Source organism: Lutra lutra, chromosome 14 (assembly GCF_902655055.1).
Source record: "Lutra lutra chromosome 14, mLutLut1.2, whole genome shotgun sequence".
In the NCBI taxonomy this organism is placed as follows: Eukaryota; Metazoa; Chordata; class Mammalia; order Carnivora; family Mustelidae; genus Lutra; species Lutra lutra.
In genome coordinates, this window is record NC_062291.1 from 16654925 (window position 1) to 16672767 (window position 17843).

The 17843-nt window shown below is 40.7% G+C and overlaps 1 long non-coding RNA gene across 1 annotated transcript in view; it reads left to right on the forward strand.

Moving 5' to 3' along the window:
• LOC125084288 (uncharacterized) overlaps positions 1-4751 on the forward strand; it is a 43541-nt gene extending 38790 nt beyond the window's left edge. Inside the window, exon 3 of the long non-coding RNA XR_007122585.1 lies at positions 4636-4751. This is a non-coding gene — a long non-coding RNA (uncharacterized LOC125084288). The remainder of the gene's footprint in view (positions 1-4635) is intronic.
• The last annotated feature ends 13092 nt before the right edge of the window (positions 4752-17843 follow it).

Below are 17843 nucleotides of genomic sequence, written 5' to 3' on the forward strand. Positions count from 1 at the left end.
TACTTTGAGGGTCTCTCTTTGCTTAGAGGACCCCTTTCAATATTTCCTGTAGAGCTGGTTTGGTATTTGCAAATTCTTTCAGTTTTTGTTTGTCTTGGAAGCTTTTAATCTCTCCTTCTATTTTCAATGATAGCCTAGCTGGATATAGTATTCTTGGCTGCATGTTTTTCTCATTTAGTACTCTGAATATATCATGCCAGTTCTTTCTGGCCTGCCAGGTCTCTGTGGATAAGTCTGCTGCCAATCTAATATTTTTACCATTGTACGTTACAGACTTCTTTTCCCGGGCTGCTTTCAGGATCTTTTCTTTGTCACTAATACTTGTAAATTTTACTATTAGGTGATGGGGTGTGGACCTATTCTTATTGATTTTGAGGGGGGTTCTCTGAACCTCCTGGATTTTGATGCTTGTTCCCTTTGCCATATTGGGGAAATTCTCTCCAATAATTCTCTCCAACATACATTCTGCTCCCCCCTCTGTTTCCTCTTCTTCTGGAATCCCAATTATTCTAATGTTGTTTCGTCTTATGGTGTCACTTATCTCTCGAATTCTCCCCTCGTGGTCCAGTAGCTGTTTGTCTCTCTTTTGCTCAGCTTCTTTATTCTCTGTCATTTGGTCTTCTATATCGCTAATTCTTTCTTCTGCCTCATTTATCCTAGCAGTGAGAGCCTCCATTTTTGATTGCACCTCATTAATAGCTTTTTTGATTTCAACTTGGTTAGATTTTAGTTCTTTTATTTCTCCAGAAAGGGCTTTTATATCTCCCGAGAGGGTTGCTTTAATATCTTCCATACCTTTTTCAAGCCCGTCTAGAACCTTGAGAATCGTCATTCTGAACTCTATATCTGACATATTACCAATGTCTGTATTGATTAGGTCCCTAGCCTTTGGTACTGCTTCTTGTTCTTTTTTTTGTTGTGAATTTTTCCGTCTTGTCATTTTGTCTAGATAAGAGTATATGAAGGAGCAAGTAAAATACTAAAAGGGTGGCAACAACCCCAGGAAAATATGCTTTAGCCAAATCAGAAGAGATCCCAAATCATGAGGGTGGAGAAAGGGGATAAAAGAGGTTCAGAAAGAAAAAAAAAAAAAAAAAGAAAGAAACTATTAAAAAAAGAAATCCGATAAAAAATATAAAAAGAAAAAAAAATATATATATATATTAGATAAACTATTTAAAGAACGTTAAAAAAGAAAACGGTAAAAGTTAAAAAAATTTAGCAGAAGAAGAGAAAAAAAAATTGAAAAAGAGAAAAAAAAATTAAATTAACTGCAAGGCTAAAGAATCATGGGGAGAAAGCCATGAGTTCCGTGCTTTGCTTTCTTCTCCTCTGGAATTCCGCCGCTCTCCTTGGTATTGAAACTGCACTCCTTGGTAGGTGAACTTGGTCCTGGCTGGGTTTCTCGTTGATCTTCTGGGGGAGGGGCCTGTTGTAGTGATTCTCAAGGGTCTTTGCCCCAGGCGGAGTTGCACCGGCCTTACCCGGGGCCAGGCTGAGTAATCCGCTCGGGTTTGCTGGGTTTGCTTTCGGGAGCTTTTATTCCCTGAGCGCTTTCTGTAGAGTTCTGGAAGACGGGAATGAAGATGGCGGCCTCCCGTTCTCCGGCCTGGAGGAGCCGAGAGCCCGGGGCCCCACTCCTCTGTGCGCCCTCAGAGAACAGCGCCCAATTACTCCCGTCACCCTGGCCTCCGGCCATGCTCCGAGCTGACCGAGCCTGCGACCGGTTCAAGGCAACCCCAAGCTGAGAGCTCACTCCTCGGCTCTGTCTCTGTAGCCGGCTTCCCTTTTCCAATACCGGTAAGCTCTGCGACACTCAGACACCCCCGATCCTTCTGTGACCCTGTGGGACCTGAGACCGTGCTGACCCCGCCTGGGCTTCACCCCGGTTAAGCCTCTGGAGCGATGTCCCTCAGCGGAACAGACTTTTAAAAGTCCCGATTTTGTGCTCCGTTGCTCCGCCATTCGCTTGTAGCTGGCCCCTCCCCCCCGGTCTATCTTCCCATCGCTTTGGATTCACTTCTCCGCCAGTCCTACCTTTCAGATAGTGGTTGATTTTCTGTTTCTAGAATTGCTGTTCTTCTTCTCTTCAATCTCCCATTGGATTTGTAGGTGTTTGCAATCTTTAGATAAGCTATTTAGCTGATCTCCCGCTACCTGAAGTAGTCTCAGCCTGCTACTTCTCTGCCTTCTTGACTCCTCTCTCTTACGCACTTTTTATCATGAGCAATTGACAGAGTGTGTGTGTGTGTGTGTGTGTGTGTATGTGTGTATGTGTGTGTGTGTGTGTGTTTAGATTTTATTTATTTGACAGAGATCACAAGTAGGCAGAGAGGCAGGCAGAGAGAGGGGAGGAAGCAAGCTCCCTGCTGAGCCGAGAGCCTGATGTCGGGCTAGATCCCAGGACCTTGGGATCATGACCTGAGCCAAAGGCAGAGGCTTTAACCCACTGAGCCACCCAAGTGCCCTGACAGAGTATATTTTTATCTAATGCGTATAAATGGATGTTTCTGAATAATTCCAGAGGGCTTTGTTAGACAGTTTTCTTTTTTTTAAATTTAAATTCAGTTAAGTAACATAGAGTGGATTATTAGTTTCAGAGGTAGAGTTCAGTGATTCATCAGTCATATGTAACACCCAGTGCTCATTACAACATATACCTTCCCCAGTATCCATCCCGCAGTTAACCTATCACCCCATCCCCCTCCTCTCCAGCAACGCTCTTTGTTTCTCAGAGTTAAAAGTCCCTTATGCTTTGTCTCCCTCTCTGGTTTCTAAACACTGTTTTCTAATAGAAGCTATAAGTATAAAAGTCTGAATTTTAAAGGTTACAACCAAATTTGCCTTTAATTGGAGTAAGCACAGGCAGAACAGAATTGAATTGTTCCAGAATAATGAGCAACCAGTATTGAGTGTGACGAGAGTCAATATCAGTCCAAGAACCACTACTGGTTTGGATTTTTAGGTCCAGAATGATTGTCCGTGTCTCTTCATATTCAGAGTACTTCCTTTTAACGATCTTTGGTGTTAAGTGGTAATTTTGTGGCTCGCCCCCCAACTAACCTGGAGAAGCTGCCATGATCTCTGCAGACCATTTTGTGGCTTGTTTCATTTGTGTCTTAAAATAAATATGAATTCACATTCTCAAAATGAATCTTGCTCCACTGAATGCCATTTCTAAGGAAATGAACCCTAGCATCACTGAGTACTAGTTATCATCATTGTTACAACTTTTAGGGGAACTAATTTTTGTTTCAAGGATCAAATATACATCACTGCCTTATGAAACTATTTTTTTTCTGATATGGCAAGAATTCCTTTGAGCATGTAAGTAATATATGCAAGTAAAAAGAAAAAGTCCCTTAGATTTGGTTTATATGACTTTAAATTTTCTCTTGCTTACATTTGGAAATGAGTTCAAGGAAATCAAGATATTATTTGCTGGCTGTAAGAGCCATTCTTGAGAAGCAATTAGGATACATTTGGATAGTGGTTATGTTACCTGTTGCAGGTGAAAGATAAAAAGAGACTGCTTGCATCAGAAAGAAATGACAAAATTAATATAGTAGAGGTGCAGATTATTCCTAAAACATGGTTAACTGGCATTTTCTTGGTGTGTGACCTTGAGTAAATTTCTTAACTTGTCTAGGCCCAAATTTCTGAGTCCCTCAAATGGGGATCATTGTACCTTGCTCATACCGTTGCATGATTAAGTGAGGAATTACATAAATGCAAAACATGTTGTACATTGTCTAGTATATAGTAAGTGCTAGATAAATATTAGTCTATTGTTACTGTTATTATATGCATGCTTAGAGTACTGAATACAGGCCAGGGGGTGAGGGTAGCATGGGGGAAGGACTGTGGATCTGGAAATTGTAGATTACACACCAGCAACCCTGGCTTCTAGTCCCTGTTTTTGTGCTAACAAACTCTACAGTGGTCAGTAATTACTTACCTCTGAGTTGGGTTAAGATATCTGCTTCTGTTTTGCTATGTTTGTCTAGACTTAGGAATCCCAGGGTTTTTTGTTTTTTTTTTGTTTTTTTTTTGAGTTATAAATTTCTTTCATTTAATGTGAGCCAGCATTAAGATTGCCAAAGCTTACAGAGCATACAGTACTTAAATGTTGAAAATGACAAATTGTGGCAGTCAAGTTCCTCAGAGCTTGAGATCCCGGGCAGTTGCAGCTTGTCACCAAGAACCGAGCCTGTGGCACAGAGGAGAGGGGGTAGGATATGTCCCAGGCCTCCTCTCCAGGAGTCAGGGTCAAGGTGTGCAAAGTTGGGTTCCAGCCATTCTCCAATCCTGTCCTTCCATTTACAAACACGGTGTTGGCTATAACCCTGTCAGATCACATAGGAAAGGGTGAAGGCCACACAACTGTGTGACTCTGAATGTCACCATGTTGCCACTCACACCTGTCTGTGGTCAGAGCAGTTTGTATGCAAATGAAGGACAGCTAAGTGAAATAAATCAATATGCCATAAATGTAATAGTAATTCATTATACCAAGTCAAAAAAGAAATCAGTGGATTTTTCTGAGTTACTTGACCACCCTTTTAGGACTGAAACTAGGTAAGATTCATTGGGCGGATGCCATAGTAGAGCCTAAAAAAAATTTTTTTTGAAAAGGGATATCTGGTCTTAAGGATGGAAATGTCCACAAAATAGACAGGGCCTGTTATCCTGAGAGAACTGAGTACTACATTGTACTCAGCATTGTAGGACCTCAACAACTGAGCTGTCTGACTCATCTCTTACTCAAGGTAAAACTGCCAGTGTTAACCCCTGCAGAGTTTTTCTTTTCAGAAATGGTCATAAAATTTACTTTTCAGTTAATAATTATGGATGGGGTGCCTGGGTGGCCCAGCTGGTTAAGTGTCTGCCTTTACCTCAGGTCATGATCCCAGGGTCCTGGGATTGAGCCCCACACTGGGCTCCCTCCTCACCAGGGAGTCTGCTTCTCCCACTGCCCTGCCTCGTCTTGTGCTTTCTCTCTCAAATAAATAAATAAAAATCTTAAAAAAAAAAAAGGAATTATGGACAAATTTGCCCTTGGTATAAAGCATTTTTCACAGAATCTGTTCCCTCGAATCTGCCAGGGCAAGGGTCCTAAAGGAAGAAAAGAGCTGTGTGGGCAAACAGAAGTGACTCTTCTAGTCTCCCCATCCCACACACATCATGCCTGGTGTTTGTCTGGGGGGCAACTGTGGTCCACATCCATAAAGGGAGAGGTAGCAGTATGCAGAAGGGGAGGGGCATTCTCCAGAACACCAGCTAGGATGGCAGGGGGGGCATCCTGAGTGAATTCTCCAACTCTGTCAGAGAGACATTCGCTTATGGTTTTCCTTTTAATACCTTTGCTCAGAGGCTCTGAGAACATACTTTGCTGACCACACAGATCTGATAATTATGTTCCTCTCCCTCCTGGTCAGCCTTCAAGTGGAGGATTATGAGGGGCAGGGTGATGGAACCAAGCCTGAGCCTCTCCAACTGAAAGTGGCCTTTTGGTGGGACTGTCTGTTGGACTTCGGTGGGACTTTAGAGAGGGTCCTATAAACCATTGAAAGGAAAATTCAAACCATAAGCATGTGTGAAGCTCTGATCTCCTTAATCCCAAATGTCCATAGCAATGACACAGGTACTAGAACATGTCTAAAAAGAAGAACTGGGACATCTTTGGAAGATTATGGGACATCCTGTTCATTTATATACATATACACCTGGGTAAACATAAAGAATATATGTAATTATGTAGAATCTAGTGGGACATAGAAACACAAAAAATTGTATATAATGCAAAAACATATCCATAAAATAGTTATTTATTAATGTAAATAAAATTTACAGAATAAAATACATATAGAACACATATAAGTATGTCATATAAAAATTTAAGTTTTTATATGTTTCTATCTTAAAAAGTAGGAGATAGTAGATCCTTTGATATTTTCTCTATGCAGTTGTATGTTATAATATTTTTTTCCTGTGTGAAGTAGCCTGGGGCTTGGTATTTTCTCATTTGAACTTGAGTTACTTGTGCTTGGTCAATAAAAGGACTGACTTGGATCAAATGCGTCTGCCCCCAAACCAACCTCAACAGCCCCAAATAAGGGACAGATGTGGAGGCCAAAAGAATACTGAAATAATTAGATTACTTTCTGCCACTGTTTTGTTTTGTTTTTTTCTTTCCCTCAGAAGTAAAAGCATACACTTCCTCAGAAACGGGAAGGATGCCTCTTCCTTTATAATCTCAAGACAAAAATTACTCCAAATCTGGTAACTTGTTTAGAATTTGGTGGTGTTGAGTTTTTCCTTCTCATTATAATCATTGAATGGTTTTGAAGCTCCATCTTCAGAAGGAAGTAAAGAAGAAAACATTAGGATTGTAGTGCAGGCAATGCCGTACTCGCAAACCTCACCTTCCCCATCAGTGGTGTTTCCGCTGTAAGAATTGAGTATGTTTGCATCTGATTATCTTGCTAACCCCTCATCGGGCCGCTGACCAGATGCGCAGTCAATGCACAACAACTGTTTCAAGACTTAAATACACAGTTGACTCTTGTACCACTGGGAGAGAACATCCCGGTGTTCCCAGGATGGTTTTGCTTGTCCCCGTTCCTGTGGCCGCACTCCAGAGTTTGTCCTGTGACTTAGATTTATACTGCCGTTAACCTGTTAACTCAGCAAGCAGCCCTGCTTCCAGTAAGCAGCTCGTGAGGCTGAATGACCCAGTTATGATACAAAGTGAAATAGTTAATTTTACCCATGATGTGTCAGGTTTTGTTAAGTACTTTTAAGATGTTTTTAACATAATCCTCACAAAAATGCTCTGTGCGAGTAGTGATCATGCTAATGTTAAGCATTTAGTCAGCACACACCTTGTCCAGTGAGGCATTTTAAATGCCTCTTTTCACTGCTGGGAAAAACTGAGGTTCTAAAATGTTAAGTAGTTCACCCAAAGTTTTGATGACATAGTAAGGTTCATTTTCCTATTGTTAGAGTTTTTGACCCCCAAAGGTCCCCAGAAGCCAGCGCGCTGAGTGGGAAAAGGTGGGGGGGAAGTGCACGCCTTATCATTGTCAGTATCAATGCCTAGCTCTCGCAACCTTTGGCTGACAAAGCCTAAAATAGGGAAGTGGGAGTAGAAACAGTGTTTTCCACCATCTGTCATGGGCAGCCCCCTCTTACTGCCTGCCCTGGCAGCAGATCGCATTCCTGTCCTTGTTTCACACACCCCTGGGTCCCTGTCCCTTACTTACTGCTTTGAGCCAAACGTGTTCTTCCTCCAGGGAATCATCTTGAACTTCCTTGAAACCTCCTTGGCACTCTACTTCCAAGAGTGAATAGATGAATTGTGTTCTGTCCCCTCTTTAAGATTTTTAAGATAGCCTATTAAAAAAAAAAAAGAGAGAGACTCCAGGTGTGGGCTTGAGTCATTGTTTTTCTAAATTCAGTGATAAAAATTCTCTCTGGACCACCATGCAGTGTGGTCTGTCTGAAAAGCAATGAATCATCTTCATCTGTATTTTTGTCCTCAGTATTCTGTCATTAATTAACTTCCATGGAAAAAAAAAGCCTATTCCATGTCAAGCACTACGCTTACATGTATTTTACACATTACCTTATTTTACATGTGTGACAAACCAACAATCCTGTTACCTCCATTTTTACCAATCTGGTCACACAACTAGGAAATGATGGTGTCTCTCCTTGAATGCTGTTCCTTTGAGTCCAAAGTGTGTGCTCTCCCCATTGTTCCTGCTTTCTTCAAGTCAGATTGGAGCAAAATTTCATGCTTATGTTCCCATTTCAAGGCCTGTGTGTAAGGCAGCGAGTGGGATGGGGTCATATCATTGCTTCTCCTGAAGGATAATTTACTTCTGGGCTAGTTCCTCACTGGAAGAACTTGGGAAGAAACTTCTTACAATGCATGGCTCTTTGAAGGGGTTTTCCTTAGTGGACAGTAGCCCAAGGACTCACCAGAGAATTGTAATTGAGTTCTTCATTTTGCTTAATACTGTTAAGGCAGATGTGCCAGTAACATGGAAGCATTTTGAGAACTTATTTGAGACCTGCTGTTTGATCAGGTGATGGTGAGAAATGCATAGTGGTAGGAAAGGAAGTGTGCACATGTACTACATCATTTGAGCTAGAATGAGTCTTGGTTGTAACGTTAATGCGTATTTTATTATGTGTTTTAACTAGGGAAATGTGTATTATTTGAGTGGTGAGATTTTTGTCTGCAGGCACTGATGAGGGCTTACAAAGTATTTTGCAAGATGAGGTCACAGATTTTTAAAAACTGTTTTAGCCTAAATTGGACTTAGGTTGAAATGAGGGGCCAATGAGGAAGGCAGCTCCTTGTGAAATTCTCCAGACATGAAGTAAGTGTTGTTTCTGAAATAAATAATCGCTGGGAAACCGTCAAGCCCACGATCCTGGGAAAACCCCAGGTGATGGCTTGGGATAGGGAAGGAAGGGTGAGGTACGAATCAGCCCTACTCTGTGGGGAACTGTCTGTGTGACTTGGGACCAGTCACTTCCCTGGCCGCGGGCTCCCTCCTCAACCGCAAAGTGAAGGTCTTGGTTGAGAACGTTTGTGCAGTCCCACTGATCGCATGGGCTGGGATTTAAAGAGTATGTAGGATTTATTTATTATTAGTGAGGATATTTATTCTGTTTGTTTCCTTAGACGTCCTTTAACAAAATGAAAGCTAGCCTTAAGTCGTTGAATTGAATAGTGCTCACCTTCAGTCTTTGCAAGAATCAAAACCTGTTCCTGTGTTAACCTTTTCTTATTATATCAATGTTTGAAAATATGTATATTTTTACTAACTTATACAGCTAGGAAAAGGTAGTAGGAGCTCAATTATCCTGGCTTTACTGATGTGTAATAGAGATGTTAGAACATATAGGTTTCCTAATTCCACACAAGGGATTTACATTGTTTAAATTTTACTGAAACTCTAGAAGGTAGATCTAATTGGCTGAATTGTATCTGCCTTCTCCCACCTCTCCCCTACGGCCAATTTAGTTGAAGTTCTTACCCTCACCTTCAGAATGAGACTGTATTTGGAGATAGGGCTTCATAGAGTCCTCACCTAGCTAAGTAAAGACAAGCGCGATCATATGGGTGGGCCCTAATCTAATAGGACAGGTGTCATTGTAACAAGAGTGGATTAGCACACCTACAACACAGGCCAGTGGATGACTGTGTGAGGACACAGGAAGGCAGCCACCTGCCAGCCAAGGAGCCCAGCCTCCCCAAACCTGCTGCCCCCTTAATTGTGGACTTCAGATTCCAGATGGTAAGAAAATAGGTTTTTGTTGTTTAAGGCATCATCCTGTCTGTGGTACTTTGTTATGGCAGCCTGAGCAAACTAATGCAATATGTGTTATTGTTCTCATTTCTTGGTCGACAAAACCTGACTCAGGGAGGCTAGGGGACTCGTAAAAGGCCATGTGGTTGAAAAGTGGCAGAGCCAGAGTCCAAACCCATGTTTTCCTCCCCATCCACCTTCCGTGTCACCACATAGTTCCTTGTTGAGCACAAAATATGACGTTCCCCCTCCCATGGACCATCAGAGAGAGCACCTGTGCAAGCCCCTGAGGAATGTTCCCATATGATTTATAAGGATTTTCCAAGTTTGGCACTTTCATGAGGAAGTGTAGTCTATTGTTCAGGACCCTGAGTTTCTCATTAGAAAGTTCCCTAAATCTTGGGTGCTTTGTCTTCCCCTTCACATCATGAGTAAAAGTAAGAACATCTACGTCATTAGTTTATTGGAAAGATTCAACGAGATAGTGCATGGACAGCACTTAGCATAGATTTTGGTATATTTTCAGGACTCAATATATGTTATTCATAATGCTATTATTATTATTATGATTTTATTTGATCCTACAACTACTCTGAATGATAAACAATTTAAGGGACTGCTAAAATTTTTGTGGCCAACCCTTTTCATGTTAAAGAAGAAGAAATAATGTAAATCAATTTGAATGAGCTCAAAAGTCAGTTTTACATTTATTTTGCTTTAATTTTTAAAACTAAGTTTGTTGTAACTTCATTTGTGTTATAATTATTCATAATAGTATACTATGACTCAATTTTTTACCTAGTTATTAAAATAATGAGGTGATGGATATTTAGTTCAGACAAGTTGGTTTAGCTAAATTGTGATTTTTTTTTCTTCTTTACACCTTTAAGATACGGTCTTCAGTATAAAAATGACCCGTTCATTTGTAGTGATCTTTTATGACTCAGAATTTTTTTTTAAAGATTTTATTTATTTATTTGACAGACAGAGATCACAAGTAGGCAGAGAGGCAGGCAGAAAGAGAGGGGGAAATATGCTCCCCACTGAGCAGAGAGCCCAATGTGGGGCTCAATCTCAGGACCCTGAGATCATGACCTGAGCTGAAGGCAGAGGCTTAACCCATTGAGCCACCCAGGTGCCCCTCAGAATATTTCTAATATACCTGTAAACTATAATTTTCTCCCCTTAAATATTTCAGACTTAAATGTCTCGGTGATTAAAGTGGGTTTTTTTATTTTATTTTTTATTTTTTTTATTTATTTGACAGAGATCACAAGTAGGCAGAGAGGCAGGCAGAGAGAAGAGAAGGGAAGCAGGCTCCCTGCTGAGCAGAGAGCCTGATGCGGGGCTTGATCCCAGGACCCTGGGATCATGACCTGAGCTGAAGGCAGAGGCTTCAACCCACTGAGCCACCCAGGCGCCCCTGTTTAAAGTGTTTTAAGCCATTTTGCAATTATCCTCTCTGCTCCCCAAAACAAACTTCCAGTCTGTTACAAAATGTATCATGACAAAAGGCTTTATAAAATACTGCTATACAAGAAGCTTTTTTAAAGTTTGTGTTGTTATATATCTTTGATACTGTAATAAGAGTTGTCAGTAACCAGAGTTGAATTAAAGAAAAACAGACAAAAGCACTTTTCTCTTCAGCACTTTCTTAAACAAAATTTCAATAAATGGGATAAATAATAATTTGATAAGTTGACATTCTTATTAAATTGTTTAGGCATTTAACCCTTTCCTTTTGGGCTTTAAGAAAAATCTTTAATAACTCATTTAGATATGATTTCTTAGTCATCATTTCCTGAAGTGGTTCTTCCTTCATTCGTAGGATATCATTCAGGAAGTGGTGGGGAATTAGAATAGAGAAGAAAGTTTGGGCCAGGTGATGGGGAGCAAGAATGTGAGGGTAGGAATTTTATTCTGTAGGCTATGAAAAATCTTTGGACATTTCTTAGTAGGAAGGTGGTTTCTTTTTTCTTTTTTTTTTTTAAATATTTTATTTATTTATTTGAGAGGTAGAGAGAGACAATGAAAAGGAGAGGGCATGAGAGGAGAGAGGTCAGTGGGAGAAGCAGACTTCCTGCTGAGCAGGGAGCCTGATGTGGGACTTGATCCCAGGACTCCAGGATCATGACCTGAGCTGAAGGTAGTCGCTTAACCAACTGAGCCACCCAGGTGCCCCCAGGAAGGCGGTTTCTTAGGAAGATGAATTTGGTAGAGATATCTGTAATCTCCTATAGCAGAAACTGAAGTGAGGGATTTATTTTATGTCTTGGTAAGAGAGGGTGAGCATCTGCACTGGGGACGGACAGTGAAGGGAGATGAGCGACATGACTAAGGTTGATGAAATATACATGACAATATGGCAGAGACAGAGGAAAAGTTTACTTGGTTAGGTTAAAAAGTATATATAAACTAGTAAAGTGGAAAACAATATTTAAGAGGCATTTGAAGCACAAAAGAGTGTTTTGTTTTGTTAATTTTAACTGTTAAATGAGTTTGGATCAACAGGTTCAGATAACTAATTCCACAGTAATAATAATAGTCATGAACCTTCAAGGAAATGCCAGAAGGACAATCACTGCATTCTCTTAGATACCACGCCTTAGCTTCCCAGGCATTGTGCAGGGCAGGGGCCATAGGAGCTCTGGTGTTCTTGGTCTGTCACACGTGTTGTCCTTCTGTCCTAGGGGTAGGGGCTGGGTCAGGGTGGGGGGTGGGGCAGAACAGAGCCCCAGTCCTCTCAGCTGCTCTTGCCTGGAGTAGAGCTCCTGCAACAGAGAGTGGGGTATCTGCCCCTCTGGTGGAGGAGTCACATCCCTAGACTGGGAGCTGGAGACAGAGGGAGCCTCTCTTCCCGGCCTGCTGGGGTAGAGTTTCCATTACACCGAGCTGGAGAGCATGGGAGGGAATGGATTATAGATTAAATGCCAAGGACTTTGCCATTCTGACTAAGATTTAGTGGATTTTCTGGAATAAATATATCTTCATTTGCTGCATTTACAGAGACTCTAAGTACCCGCATGCATTGTTTTCACACTTTTCACCAGTTATGAATGTCAGTGTGGAGGGTTTCCCAGAGCTTCCCACAGGGCCATTCCAGAAGTTGTCTCATCACTGTGGTTTGCTAATTAAGATACTGGCAAGTGTAATGTGTTTACAGGAGGAACAAGGATTGTGAATGAGTCCAAAAACCAGGCCATGGGGGTGATATTGAGAACCAAAACATGGAGAGGATGCGAGGAAGCGGGGTTCTCACAGATACAAAGTGCCGAAGGGAACTTTGACCTGGGTAGCGCCACCGAGCAGAACAACAGCAAGCGTACAAAAGTACGGGGAGGCAGATATCATGGAATTTTGGAAACAAGTTTAGTTTGTGGAGAACCGAATGTGTGGCACTGAAATCCCTTTGGGATGTGTGAACAAAGCTCAGAGACCATCTTTTCAGGGAATGCCAGAGATGTTCGCAGTGATAGATGGTCAGGCAGGATGAACACAGGCATGTTTATGTTGCACAGAAGCCAGGTTGGAGACTCCGGTATTAATCAGGGTGAGAGATGATGCTGGTCTGAAGGCAGAGCAGCAGGGAGCATGGAGAGTAGTGGGCTAGCACCCAGCACCATGGTGAACGCTGCAGGGAAGGTTACACTGGCGTACCAGATTGATTACAGCCTGTTGTAGATGAACAGAGTTTACATCGCTTTGTGTTAGGACACTCTTCCCTTTTCATTTGTAGTCTCATGGGTCATAGCTGTGATTTAGAGCAATGTTTCATTACTTATGTATCTTGCATCTTCTTCTTACCTTCAGTTAGTTATAGAATTGTTTCATTGGAGCTCAACTTCCTACAGTATCAAGACATTTGAAAATGTGAGCCTTGGCACCTGATACATCAAACAAAGAAAAAGAAAAGCTAGTACAGAATTCCTCAAATCATTTGACTTTATCCTAACATTAGAAATTTTCAGAAGCAAGATGAATAGTAACACAGGTGAAAATAAAACAATGAATGCACGTCTATAAGCTGCAGATCCATGGATCACAAGGTCAAGTACTTTCCTGCATCTCTTTAAACCAAGGTCTGTAAGTGAGGAATATCTCAACAGTGAAGATCTGTAAGAAAAATGGTTGTAAAGCAACACAAGATCAGAAGAATAAATGGGGGAAGTTTTAAGAATGTAGCCTTTTGGTAGCAAGTAAGTAGAAATTCTAAAAGTTGTGAAAAAAATTCTTGACACCCAAAAACCAAATTTGTTAATAATGAAAACAGTGCAGGAAGCTCATAGTTGAGATTGTGATTCTATACCGCTCACCAAAATTTTTCTTTTCTTTTCTTTTCTTTTTTTTAACACAATATTTGAGCTCTACCTAGATAGGCAGAAATGCTAGGAGCTATTTTTTATGTATATATTTTTCTTGATACTTATGAAATATTTGATGTATTGATTAAAATAATAAGTGATTTTAAGCGAGAGTGTGTGGGTGTGCCTGCGCATGCACAGGCTTGGTTGGGGGGATGGGCAGAGAATCTCAAGCAGATTCTGTGCCCAGGGTGGAGCTAAGGCAGAGCTCCATCTTGTGCCCCTGAGATCATGAGCTAGTGGAAATCAAGAGTCAGGTGCTTAGAGAATGAGCCACCCAAGCACCCATAAAATGTGTATTTTTTTTTTTAATTTTTAAACTTTTAATTATATTCACACATATCCTTCATTTGGGTTTTGTTTTTAAAATATGAAAGCATATGAAATAAACTGCTCTATGGTCTACCTTTATCTCTTAGTATGTATAGGTGTATTTCTATGCACAAAATATTTTCAATAGCTGTGTAGTATTCCCCTGACTGAATATACCATACTTTATTTATTTATTTATTTTTTATTAACATAAAATGTATTACTAGCCCCAGGTGTACAGGTCTGTGAAACATCAGGCTTACACACTTCCCAGCATTCACCATAGCATACACCCTCCCCAATGTCCATAACCCGACCACCCTCTCTACCCCCTACTCCCTGGCAACCCTCAGTTTCTTTTATGAGATTATGAGTCTCATATGGTTTGTCTCCCTCCCGATCCCATCTTGTTTCATTTTTTCCTTCCCTACCCCCCAAACCCTCCAAGTTGCCTCTCAAATTCCTCATTTCAGGGAGATCATATGATAATTGTCTTTCTCTGATTGATTTATTTTGCCAGTTCCATTCACGTTGTCGCAAATGGCAAGATTTCATTTCTTTTGATGGCTGCATAGTATTCCATTGTGTGTGTGTGTGTGTGTATACACACACACACACACACATATATATATATATATATATATATATATATATGTATATATACATACACACACATACCACTCTTCTTTATCCATTCATCTGTTGATGGACATCTAGTTTCTTTTTTTTTTTTTTAAGATTTTATTTATTTATTTGACAGACAGAGATCACAAGTAAGCAGAGAAGCAGGTAGAGAGAGAGGAAGGGAAGCAGTCTCCCCGTTGAGCAGAGAGCCCGATGCAGGACTCAATCCCAGGACCCTGGGATCATGACCTGAGCCTAAGGCAGAGGCTTTTTTTTTTTTTTAAAGATTTTATTTATTTATTTGACAGACAGAGATCACAAGTAGGCAGAGAGGCAGGCAGAGAGAGAGGAGGAAGCAGGCTCTCTGCTGAGCAGAGAGCCTGATGCGGGGCTCGATCCCAGGACCCTGAGATCATGACCTGAGCCGAAGGCAGAGGCTTTAACCCACAGAGCCACCCAGGTGCCCCAACATCTAGGTTCTTTCCATAGTTTGGCTACTGTGGACATTGCTGCTATAAACATTTTGGTGCACGTGCCCCTTTGGATCACTACATTTGTATCTTTAGGGTAAATACCCAGTGGTGCAATTGCTGGGTCGTAGGGTAGCTCTATTTTCAACTTTTTGAGGAACCTCCATGCTATTTTCCAGAGTGCCTGCACCAGCTTGCATTCCCACCAACAGTGTGGAAGGGTTCTCTTTTCTCCACATCCTCATCAGCATCTGTCATTTCCTGACTTGTTCATTTTAGCCATTCTGACTGATGTGAGGTGGTATCTTATTGTGGTTTTGATTTATATTTCCCTGATGCTGAGTGATGTGGAGCACTTTTTCATGTGTCTGCTGGCCATCTGGATGTCTTCTTTGCAGAAATGTCTGATCATGTCCCCTGTCCATTTCTTGATTGGATTATTTGTTCCTTGGGTGTTGAGTTTGATTAAGTTTTTTTTTTTTTTTTTTTAAAGATTTTATTTATTTGTCAGAGAGAGAGGGAGAGAGAGCGAGCACAGGCAGACAGAATGGCAGGCAGAGGCAGAGGGAGAAGCAGGCTCCCTGCTGAGCAAGGAGCCCGATGCGGGACTCGATCCCAGGACGCTGGGATCATGACCTGAGCCGAAGGCAGCTGCTCAACCAACTGAGCCACCCAGGCGTCCCTTGATTAAGTTTTTTAATAGATTTTGGATACTAGCCCTTTATCTGATATGTCATTTGCAAATATCTTCTCCCATTCTGTCAGTTGTCATTTGGTTTTGTTGACTGTTTCCTTTGCTGTGCAAAAGCTTTTGATCTTGAAGTCCCAACAGTTTATTTTTGCCCTTGCTTCCCTTGGTGATGTTTGGTGATGTTTCTAGGAAGAAGGGGCTGTGGCTGAGGTTGAAGAGGTTGCTGCCTGTGTTCTCCTCCAGGATTTGGATGGCTTCCTGTCTCACACTGAGGTCTTTCATCCATTTTGAATCTATTTTTGTGTGTGGTTTAAGGAAATGGTACAGTTTCATTTTTCTGCATGTGGCTGTCCAATCTTCCCAACACCATTAGTTGAAGAGACTGTCTTTTTTTCATTTGACATTCTTTCCTGTTTTGTGGAAGATTAGTGGATCATAGAGTTGAGGGTCTATTTCTGGGCTCTCAATTTTGTCCCATTGATTTATTTGTCTGTTTTTGTGCCAGTACCATACTGTCTTGATGATGACAGCTTTGTAATAGAGCTTGAAGTCTGGAATTGTGATGCCACTAACTTTGGCTTTCTATTTCAACATTCCTCTGGCTATTCGAGGTCTTTTTTGGTTCCATATAAGTTCTAGGATTATTTGTTCCATTTCTTTGAAACAAATGGTTGGTATTTTGGTGGGATTGCATTAAAAGTGTAGATTGCTTTAGGTAGCATAGACATCTTCACAATATTTGTTCTTCCAATCCATGAGCATGGAACATTTTTCCATTTCTTTGTGTCTTCCTCAATTTCTTTCATGAGTACTTATAGTTTTCTGAGTATAGATTCTTTGTCTCTTTGGTTAGGTTTATTTTTAAGTATCTTATGGTTTTGGGTGCAGTTGTCAATGGGATTGACTCCTTTATTTCTCTTTCTTCTGTCTTATTGGTGTAAAGAAATGCAACTGATTTCTCTGCATTGATTTTATATCTTGGCACTTTACTGAATTCCTGTACAAGTTTTAGCAGATTTGGAGAGGAGTCTTTTGGGTTTTCCACATAAAGTATTGTATCATCTGCAAAGAGTGGTAGTTTGACTTCTTCTTTGCTAATTTGGATGCTTTTAATTTCTTTTTGTTGTCTGATTGCTGAGGCTAGGACTTCTAGTACTCTGTGAATAGCAGTAGTGATAATGGACATTCCTGCTGTGTTCCTGACCTTAGCAGAAAAGCTCTCAGTTTTTCTCCATTGAGAATGATATTTGTGGTGGGTTTTTCATAGATGGCTTTGATGATATTGATGTATGTACCTTCTATCCATACTACACTGTGAAGAGTTTTGATCAAGAAAGGATGCTGTACTTTGTCAAATGCTTTTTCATCATCTATTGAGGGTATCATGTGGTTCTTGTTCTTTCTTTTATTAATGTATTGTATCACATTGATTTGCAGATGTTGAACCAACATTGTAGCCCAAGAATAAACTCCACTTCGTCGTGGTGAATAATCCTTTTAAGATACTGTTGGATCCTGTTGACTACTATTTTGGTGAGAATTTTTGCATCTGTGTTCATCAAGGATATGGGTCTGTAATTCTCCTTTTTGATGGGGTCTTTGTCTGGTTTTGGGATCAAGGTAATGCTGGCCTCAGAAAATAAGTTTGGAAGTTTTCCTTCCATTACTGTTTTTTGGAAAAGTTTTAGGAGAATAGGTATTAATTCTTCTTTAAATATTTGGTAGAGTTCCCCTGGGAAGCCATCTGGCCCTGGGCTCTTTGTTGGGAGGTTTTGGATGACTGCTTCAATCTCCTTACTGGTTATGGGTCTGTTCAGGTTTTCTGTTTCTTCCTGGTTCAGTTTTGATAGTTTGTATGTCTCTAGGAATGAACCCATTTCTTTCAGATTGTCAAATTTGCTGGCATTTAGTTTCTCATAATATTTTATAATTGTTTGTATTTCTTTGATGTTGGTTGTGATCTCTCCTCTTTCATTCATGATTTTATTTATTTGGGTCCTTTCTCTATTCTTTCTGATAAGTCCGGCCAGGGTTTTATCAATCTTATTAATTCTTTAAA